This window comes from Cupressus sempervirens, chromosome 11 (assembly GCF_028749045.1).
Source record: "Cupressus sempervirens isolate cs-2001-9-10 chromosome 11, ASM2874904v1, whole genome shotgun sequence".
Lineage (NCBI taxonomy): Eukaryota > Viridiplantae > Streptophyta > Pinopsida > Cupressales > Cupressaceae > Cupressus > Cupressus sempervirens.
This window is the reverse complement of record NC_143128.1, coordinates 520902080-520912232: the sequence shown is the minus strand read 5'-3', so window position 1 is coordinate 520912232 and position 10153 is coordinate 520902080.

Genomic DNA, 10153 nt, shown 5'->3' with positions numbered 1-10153 from the left:
GCTCATGAGTTGAAATACAATCAGATGGAGAAACATGCTTATAGTGTTGTCAAAGAAATGAATCATTTCAGATTCTACATAGTAAACTCTCACATAATACTTTAGTTTTGAATATTATTGGCAAGACCATCTTGACACAAGAAGAGTTTGGTACGAAGAGAGGAAAATGGATTGCCAATATTCAAGAATATGGTATGGAGATAAAACCAACCAAGCTAGTTCACGACAAAGGACTCTATCAACTTATGGCTGAAAATGAACTTTTCCAAGTGGAAGATGAGAATTCCTCTTCTCTTCCTATTGTTCAATTCGTCGGCACTACAGATGATTGGTACTCTGATATGGCATATTATCTAAGTTATGGAGAGTTCCCCTCGCATTTGACATACAAAGAACAGAGTACTCTCAATTTGAAATCTTTTAGCCTCATCTTGTGGGAGAATGGTCTCTACAAGCCTGCAATAGATAGAACTTTTCTCTGATGTGTGGACAAAAGCCAACAAGTGTGGATTTTGGAATCTTTCCATAATCAAGCCTATGGTAGAGATTTCTCAGCACCTTTCACTAAACATAAAATTATGAGAGCACAATTCTATTGGCCTACACTAATTAGGATGCTTATTATGGGTAAGAAAATGTTAATTGTGTAAGCAATTCATAGGTAAATGAAATATTGTTGCTTTTCCATCAAAGGCAGTAGTGATTGAAAAACTTTTTCAGTAGTGGGGAATCAATTTTATTGGTACCATCAATCCACCCAGAAGGGTCATACTCACATCCTAGCAGCAAAAAATTACTTCACGAAGTGGGCAAAAGCAATTCATGTGAAAGACTCTATGTTAGAATTAATTTTTGATTTCTTGAAACAGAACATCATTTCATGTTTTGATGTTCCAAATATAGTTGTTGTGGATAATGAAGTTTCTTTCTCTTCCAAGGAAGTGATTGATTTTTGTTTCATACATGGGATAACTCTGGCACATGCATCAGACTATAACCCACAAGGTAATTGTCCATAAGAATTAGGCAACAAGAATATAGTCACTATCATGAGGGAGTTGATTGAATCAAATCAAAGAGCCTAGTAGAAGGCGTTGTTTGATTCTTTGTGGGCTAAGAGAATTACTCCAAAGTGGGCAATTGGAATGTCACCTTTTTAGTTGCTAAATGGGATCAATTTTGAGATTTCAATAACTTTAGAGCTTCTCGCTCTTAAGTTTATACAAGCTATCGAAGATTAAACTTATTCAGATGTCATGGATAAGAGAATTATGTTTCCTCAGCAATTGGAGGAGAAAATAAAGTAAGTGGTTGATAAACTTGTTTCTCACTAGCAACAAGTCAAAAAAAAAATTGACAAAAAGGTCAAATATAGAGAATTTCAAATTGACAATCTTGTTCCACTCTGGGACAAAAGATGAGAACCAAAAGGAATGTATGGAAATTTTGATTCTCTTTGGTGATGACCTTTCACAATTCATTGGATTATAGGCAAAAATAGTTTATGGCTTGCATATCATGATGGAACACCAATGCCACTACCTTACCTTGGTCAACATCTGAAATATTACTTCTAGTGATTATTAGATAAGCACCCCTTGTATATATATATATATATATAGAGAGAGAGAGAGAGAGAGTCAAAGGGTCTTTATTTTTAGCTTTGTTTTGTTTTTCACCTAACTCTATAACCCAATGGAATAGATGAAGGCACTTAAAAAATTGGACTCTATGTCACACTTTGTTTCCACGAACAAAAGAGTAACATTCTTGAGACAGAGCCAGTTGTTGTCTTGCATTGTATCACCACAAGATGTAGGTAATAGTATGAAGCTTTTTCAAATTAGTTTCTTGTTTCTCCAAGTTAGTTAATTATTTAATTGGCTAACATTGACCAATCAATCAACCCCAATTAGTATAATGAATCCTCTTACTAAAGGCTTTCGTCAAGTCCTGTTCATTTTTCATTTTTATTAAGCCTATGCTAGATTTTTGAAGCCTCCAATGTCCTTTTTTGCATTTTTGAGTGTGTGTTGGTTTGCTCTTGGTCTTTTGGTTTTATTCAATCTCTTTCTTTCAATTTTCTCTTTGATTTGGTATATTTTATAGTTTAATCGGACTTGGCAGTCAAAAGATATGATCATTTAAGCGACCAAAAGGTGAACTCTCCAAATGCAATTGCATATTTAAAATATTATGTTATATTTTAATGTCGACATTCAATTTTAGAGAATTATAACATAAATTCACTTTATGTTGTGTTTTTAAGTTACTTTATCACTTAAGTGTCTATAGAGCACTTTATGTTATATTTTGATGTTGAGTTGCTTTTTAATTTTTCACTTAACTTTATTAACAATATAGTTTGATTTATTTTTTATTTACTTTATGTTTTATTTCAAAATATCTAATTAAACTATTACGTTTTGAATAATTTTTCCGCGTGATATATTAACTATAGAGTGTTAAATATTATTTTTGACCCAATTAAGTGATATTTCCTAAAAATCCAATTAAACATGTGCTTACTTGATCGCTTAAGTTGTGCAATTTCAACTTTCAACTCATTTCCATGTAATTTCCTTGAGAAAGTGGGATTTGGACTAGAAAGGCATTTATAAAATAGTTAAAACAAGAAAAAGCCAAGTTTTTAAAATATGCAATGGTCATTGTAGAGTGTGATTTGCATGAAAGAGGTCATTTACATGTTTAAATGTTACATGTAATTCCCTTGAGAGAGTATGATTTAGCATTCTAAAACATGTAATAGCATCTTAAGACCACGATTTGGCCTTCCAAGGCTTAAAATGCCCAATGCATATTACATGTTACATGTTTTTAAAATATATAATGAAGTCTAGAGATTGTGATTTGCATTATTTGCTACATTTAGGCATTTTAAAACATGCAAAAGCACATGGAGAGTGCAATTTGCATTGATAACCAAAGGACTTGCATTTTAAAACATGTAAAACCTCGCATAGAGCGTGATTTGCTTCTTGACTCCATTTACATGCTTTTTTATACACGAAAAAGGGCCTAGAGAGTGTGATTTGTCTTCTTGACTTGCAAATGTACATGCATTTTAAATATGCAAACTCTCCCATAGAGTGTGTTTGGGCTTTTGGATGCATGTAAATACTATTTAAGTCCACAGGTTTGCTTCTTGAGGCCAAAAAGGACTCATATTCATTGAAAAGGAGGGCACATTTTGCCAACAATGGCCAAATTTCTTCCTACCAAGCCAAAAAATTCATCAAAGAAGGGGCGCTTTTGAGTTATGATGCATATTCATGCATTTGTAGACCATGTTTTTACCTTTCCTTGCAAAAAATGATCCATTTATTACATTTAGAGACCAAATTGTTGCCCAAAAACATCCAAAAACATGGCGATTTCTAAGAATGTTTTGCATTTCAGGGTTTGAAGATCACATTTTTGGCATTTGCATACAAAAATGCCTCATGCATTGATCATACAAACCCATTATTTTCAAGCATTGAAAATGTCAAGGAGTTGTTTGGAAATTCAGATTTGGAGGAAAGTCAATCATTTAAACCTATAAATCTTCCACATTTGGCTCTTTGATCACCAAGTAAGTTAAAGTTTTCAAACCTTTACTATTTTGTTGCATATTTTGAATTATCATTGTACACTTGTATTCCTTTAAATAAAATGAAAACTTCTATTCTCAAATGCATGTAATTTCCCCAAATTTCAATTTTAAAAATTGCAAATAGGAGAGCAACTTGATATTTTGTCATGTTTGAGTTAAAAAACAAAGGTGTTTTTTTGTTTTGTGCATAGTTTTGTTTGTTGTGGGCTTGCTATTTTGTTTTCCATTTTTCAAAAAGGCTAAGGATTCTTTCCCAAGAATACAAGAGCAATTCACGCCATTTCACATTTCACCTCTCCATGCAAGTACGTCACATCTTTTCACCAACACATGTCAAAGCATATCTCATCCATTTTCAAATATATGCAATTGCATGCATTTTCATTTACATGCACTTCCATTGTCCATACTCACTTACATGAAATTACATCCTTTGAACCTAATTACATGCTTACATCAAGCATCAATTACTTGTAAATCACTTTTCTTGCAATTACATCTAGAGACCCCAATTTTGGTAAAAGGTCACTCTTTAAATATCAAAGTCATCAGTTGCATGCATCCTCATACACCTAACTTACATTCCTAAAGCATTTACATGAAACCCATCCTTATCCACGTGTATTTTATCCTCCTAAGTCCCATTTTGGCCCTCTACACGTGTTACCCATTTCCTATCCAAGTCATTACATATGTTCCATGAGTATCTAATCAATACCTTGAACATATTGTCGATGAAAAATCAACTTCTTCATGGAATCAATACCTTCTAATGATATATTCACCCTTTGGAATTTCAATTTTGCAGCTCAACACATGCCAGTGTCTATGAAGTCTAAAGGAAAGATGAAGTACTAGTTTGATAAGGAGTTATCTCATGCATCTACATCTCATGTCTGATCTCCTCTGGATCAAATATCTGACATAGATATTGGACACACTAACATGGCTGATTTCTTACAAAGGGTCCAAGCTCCTTCCAACAGAGAGATGAGATGTATTCATTTGGTGTCTATTTTCCTTATGATTGCCCTGGAACCATAATTCATCTTAGGATGTGCTCAACACTTTAGTTCTAAGACCAATAAAACCAAGGATGTAGATGATAAGGTTATCATGGGTCTAGATCTAGAGGTTATTAAATAGATCTTCCAGGTTCCTCATAGTGTCGAGTGTGTAGAACTGTCAAAAGAAACATCTCTGGACTTATGGAATGAGAGGAAGTTAGATTATCAAAGGTACGTATATGAATGCATAATCGTTAGATGTAAGAAGGACTAACTTTTCAAGATGGCCCAAGAGAATTCACAGATTTGATATCAAGCTAGAATGTAAGGATTTGATTACTCTCCTTAGTAGAATATGTGGCCTCAAAGAATATAGTGACTTTGAACCATGGATGTATAATTTCATCTTTTAGGTCTTTGATATTGAAGACCCCATATTCAAGAGAGAGCTTATTAGTATAACATTATGCAAACAATTGCTTAATGTGGGGATGTCAACACCATTTCACATGAACTCATACTTGGTTTACATTGTTGCATTCATGGGATCCTTCTTAGGACTTTCAGCCAAAGAGGATTGGCTTCAAGTTCCCATTTGGAATTATTATGATCAAATCACATTGGCACATAGAAAATATCACTATAGGAGAGTCGAAGATGCATTTTTTTGACATTTCAAGTGTTAGTTTGATAAACAGTTGGTAATCAAGAGGGTATCAGATGAAGCTTCGAATAGGGTAAATCAATTTGGTGCCATCTTTATATAGTTTCCAACTTAAACTTATTTAAGTGTTGGTTATTTCAAAGGAGAACCATATACCTTGCCAAGATATGTGACTGATAAAATCATTTTGATGGAGTTGACCAAACTGCTCATAGAGGTGCAAACTTATGAAAATACTCAACATAGGATAGGATTTGGCATCCCTACAGCCAATCCCTTGGTGATTGGTCAGTATTTGATTAATTCAATCTACAAGGCAAAAGATATGGAAGCATAACTTCATCTTATCTTATTGAAGAAGTTCAAAGCTAGGGGTGATTTTGATTACAAAATAATGCTTTCAAAAATTAAAAAGAGCATTAACTCATGTTCATCACAGGGTAAAAGTACAAAGTTGTGTCACCTTTCAGGTTGACTTATCAGAACAACTGAATTTAAATATTTCTATCTAAAAATTAATTTTTTTCAAACATATTATCTAGATAAATTCATTCTAGCTAAGTTATGTATGGCCTCACACTTTTCCAATTGGAAATGTCTAATAAATGCATGTTTTATACTAGTTTGTATCCAATTACTAAAGAAATAAAATTATTTCAGAAAAGTTGCATTTTAATAACTATTACTATATTTTATTATTATTTTTTAATAACATATATACATCATTTTGTAGAGCTCAGAGTTAAGAATATATTCATATAGGATTTATAGTATTTTATTTAGATATAGTTTATTGTAATTAACAAATTCTACAATTACATATTTTAACACTCGAAAAGATGATGGTTTTGAGAAAGAAAAAAATATTAAATCATATAAAAAAATTTAAAAATTACATGATGTTCTAAAGGAGAGAGTCCTCTTCTAGAACGCATAAATTTTCTCCTTGTTCGAATAGATTTTTTTTTGAAAAATGTGGTGGGAGATGAAAGCAATCGATTTGAGGTGAGATGAAATTTGAATCATTATAAAAGATAAAATATAGGTATAAAGCTGATTTTTATTTTTGATTGTTCTAGCTATATATGTTATCTATAACATAGTCTAAAATCAAAGGGAAATAAGTTAAATTTCGTATAGTTTTGTGGTGTCAACTAGACCCCCAATTTTCAGTGTTTTACAATAGCTCAAAAGTTTTCTTTAAAAATTAGGAATATTTATGAATTCTTATTCTAAATAATTTTTAAAATTTATAATCCTAAATTTTATCCATTTCTACACATTTCATTAGTTTACTTCATTTTCAAATTCAAAATAATAATATCAATTTTATGTCATTCAAGGTGAACAATTATACTTTTGTTAGCCTTTTTCTTTACAAAAGTGTGACAGAGATTTGTGCTTTTATCCCGCATAGAGGACATAAGGATTGACTTACACACAAAGTTGGATATCATGAAGATGGATTATTGCAGGTTCACACTGCAAAAAATTATTGATATTAACATGGTTGAGATCCCACCAATTTTCAGATTAAAGACGATGGCAACATTCTTGAGTTAGAATATCATTGGATGACTTTGACAAGCAATGTCCTTTTCCCATGCATTGGCAATAGAAAGAAATTGCTTCTATCTTTGGTAGATTCTAATCCATCTTAGAAAATACTAACAAGTGGTTGAAGATCAATAATCTTAAGTGAGTATATCCTAATCTCTAGGTAGATTGTGGTTATTTTGGACCATATGGAAGGACATCTATGGTGTAGATTACAAGAAAAGATGGTGCATCTTCCTCGATTCCATATAAATCTCTCAAGTTTAAGCTGAAAGGAGGAAAGGGATCAAATTCACTCCAAGAATCTTGTCAAGTGCTTATACAGGCTCAAGAATGTGAGGAGGACTATGCAAAAGTGTCTAATGAGGAAGATGAAGAGGAAGAAGGAGAGATTATGAACATATCTTCTTTGTGGCTGACAAACACTCAAGGTCCATCCATTCAGGAAATACCTTTCTTGGTTAATATAGACAACGATGTAGATTCATTCTCCATAGTTTTTACATCTATCATCCCTGCTTCAGAAGTGAACATGTCATCACTCCCTATCTCTTTGACAACCCCTCTTATTCTCACACTTGAGCAATGCGAGAATTTAGGAAACTTTTTTGAAGATGTTGCAACTCTCACGGAAGATTAGGTTTCCCAACTTGATACCTCAATGGTTGGCTTTGAATTTTTCATGAAAGAATCTTCTCATTAGGCACCCATGAATTCAATTGTGCTAATTGAAGCATGCATAGTCACAACAGAAATACAATCAGGATCAATGTATGTGGTAGCCACTGACCCTGTTTCAACAAATGAATGTTTTAGCTTGCTTGCATGGTTGGTTGAAATCTCTATAAAGACAAGATATGTTGTCGTACCACTAGATAATCTTCCTATTAAGAAAAATAAGTCAAAATCTTTGAAATACAAGATTGTTTCAAGGATTTTGGTGGGTTTTGAAAAGACTAAGTTTGCAAAAATTGTAGAACCTTTGGTAGATAAACTAGTTGAAGAACTAAATTGTTCAAATTACAAGTTCACCAAAATTAAACTTGGTAAATAATCAGAGCTAGTGTGTTTTCAAGGTGCTCAAGATGCACTTGCCAATGTGTCAAAAAGAAAACATTAGCCATGGGAGAAGAAGAATCAGCTTAAGAAATCCTAAGTTTATTGTCTAAATGAGGTCATTCGCTAGTAGTCTTTACAACATGCAATTGCCACATCTCAAACACCTTGGGAAAGAATGGATAATTGAAGCAACAAAGACTTTGGTTGGAGAGGTTGCCTTTAAAGAAGTTCATGCCATCAAAGATTTGGTCAAACTTCTTGAACGTATCAAAGGTTTTGAAGATATGTTACATGACCTAATTGCATCTTTGAATCAAGAAGCCAATACATTGAAAAAGATTTTGCATGATTGAGATCAAATGACTTATGTTGATCTAGATGGCATGATTGCATGTGAAGTCATTCCATCTTCAAAAATGTTCTACAGATGTCAAGGACTCATGGGTCAATAAGAAGAGACATTGGGAAAACTTCTAACAAAGTTGCAAGAAACCTTAGAAGATTGTTAATCAATTGAAATAGAAATCATGTGCAATCTAGACCAAATGGGATGCAATGTCATTACTAAACATGACAACTTGGTCACAAAGGAAGAAATAACCTCGAAGTATGCAGTCAAAGTTAATGTTGATCTTGATTTTAAAGATTTTGGATCGCACACAATGAGCATGTTTGTTGCATACAAATTAGTATAAAAGTTTCTATTAGACTCTCTTTCACCAAATTACAAAGTTGTGAAATCGAGATTTGTTGATGCCCTTAGAATTAAAGCTATATCAAAGATAATGGAAATCTCAGATCTTCCTACAGTACATGACTACATCACCAAATTTAAAGCCCTTCAGAATAATCCTTTGGATTGTTCCCATTTCTTTTGTATTTTTCTTTCTTTAGTTTTCATGTTTGTAGTTAGAGAGGATAAATTACATGAGATCTAATTACATGTAATTCGATTGCATGTCCTTATGACATGTAATACAATAATTCCTCTCACCTAGTTTGACCGGGTCAAAGTTGGTTGGGTTGCTCCCACTTTTCCTTTATTTTTTCTCACTTCTTTTCCTATAAAAGGAGTGTCATTGTAAAAATCATCTTTTTTATTGTATGCAAAAAAACTCTGAAGAAATTGTGCAAGCATAACTTTGATTATGTAGTACTATTTTCGATGAAAATTGAATACAAAGAAACAATTCGAGTTGAACTTTAACTAAGCGTAATTGTTATAAGTGCAAATTGGAAGCTTTGATTGTAATGTGTTTTTCTTCTTTGATCCATGTTATTTTTGTATGGTTCAAATATTTGAGCATAAAGAGTTAACAAATAATCGGATTCAAAGATTTGACTATAATCCATTATGACAATACATAAACTATGAGCTTTGACTGTGACTTGTATTACCTTCTCAAGTCACAAAAAAATTTAAGATTTTTTTACTTTTGGAAGTCTTAAGCCCCAATAGTAAAGGTTATTCTTATAGAATATATTAAAACCAAACTTAGAGGCAAACTGCTACGCTTTCAACTAGACTCTGAGTTAGTGTTGATTTATCGGTATCATTTTTTTCCAACTTTTGATAGAACTGTAGTTAGAGATTTCATCTTGTCCCTTACTCGCTCTGCTAGTAAGTGGTTTCTTTCGTAAAAGTTAAAAGGAAAGAATATTGGTAATACTATTTCAAATATCTCTCAACTTCTTTCTTACCTTGAGTTGATCCAGGAAATGGTGAGAAGGGGGAGCCTTCCCTTTAAGGTAGGAGAGACTCTGTCTTGTATGTTGTGATTGGTCAGTATCTTTTGTGAGTGGATTTTAATAAAACCGTCAGTTGCAAAATATCCACCCAACACTATAGATTGAGGCCATGCTTTTGTTGTTTTTCCAAGTCTTGTTCTTTCTGCAATCCTTTTTGTTGCCCCCAATTATGATTGTGTAATCCCCTCTAGCTAGGATAACCTCTCGTATCCCTATACATTTTGTTTTCTACATACAACTCCTACTGATGTTGCTTAATTTCTCTAGCACTCTTGAGTTTTACGCTGACAATTACCCTAGTAGAGTCTCCCTTTTGGGGGAAACTAAGGATAGTAATGCCTAAACAGTTGTCTAACGACATAGGAATAACTCTCTGCCTTCTCTTGCGGTGTGAGTTTTGCCTTTTAGTTTTGGGCTAAATCCTTTGTGATTTTTGTTAGGCTTTTTTTGTTATTTTAGTCAACACCTATTGAGTTGCCCAAGTGCTTTTGGGATAAGGCC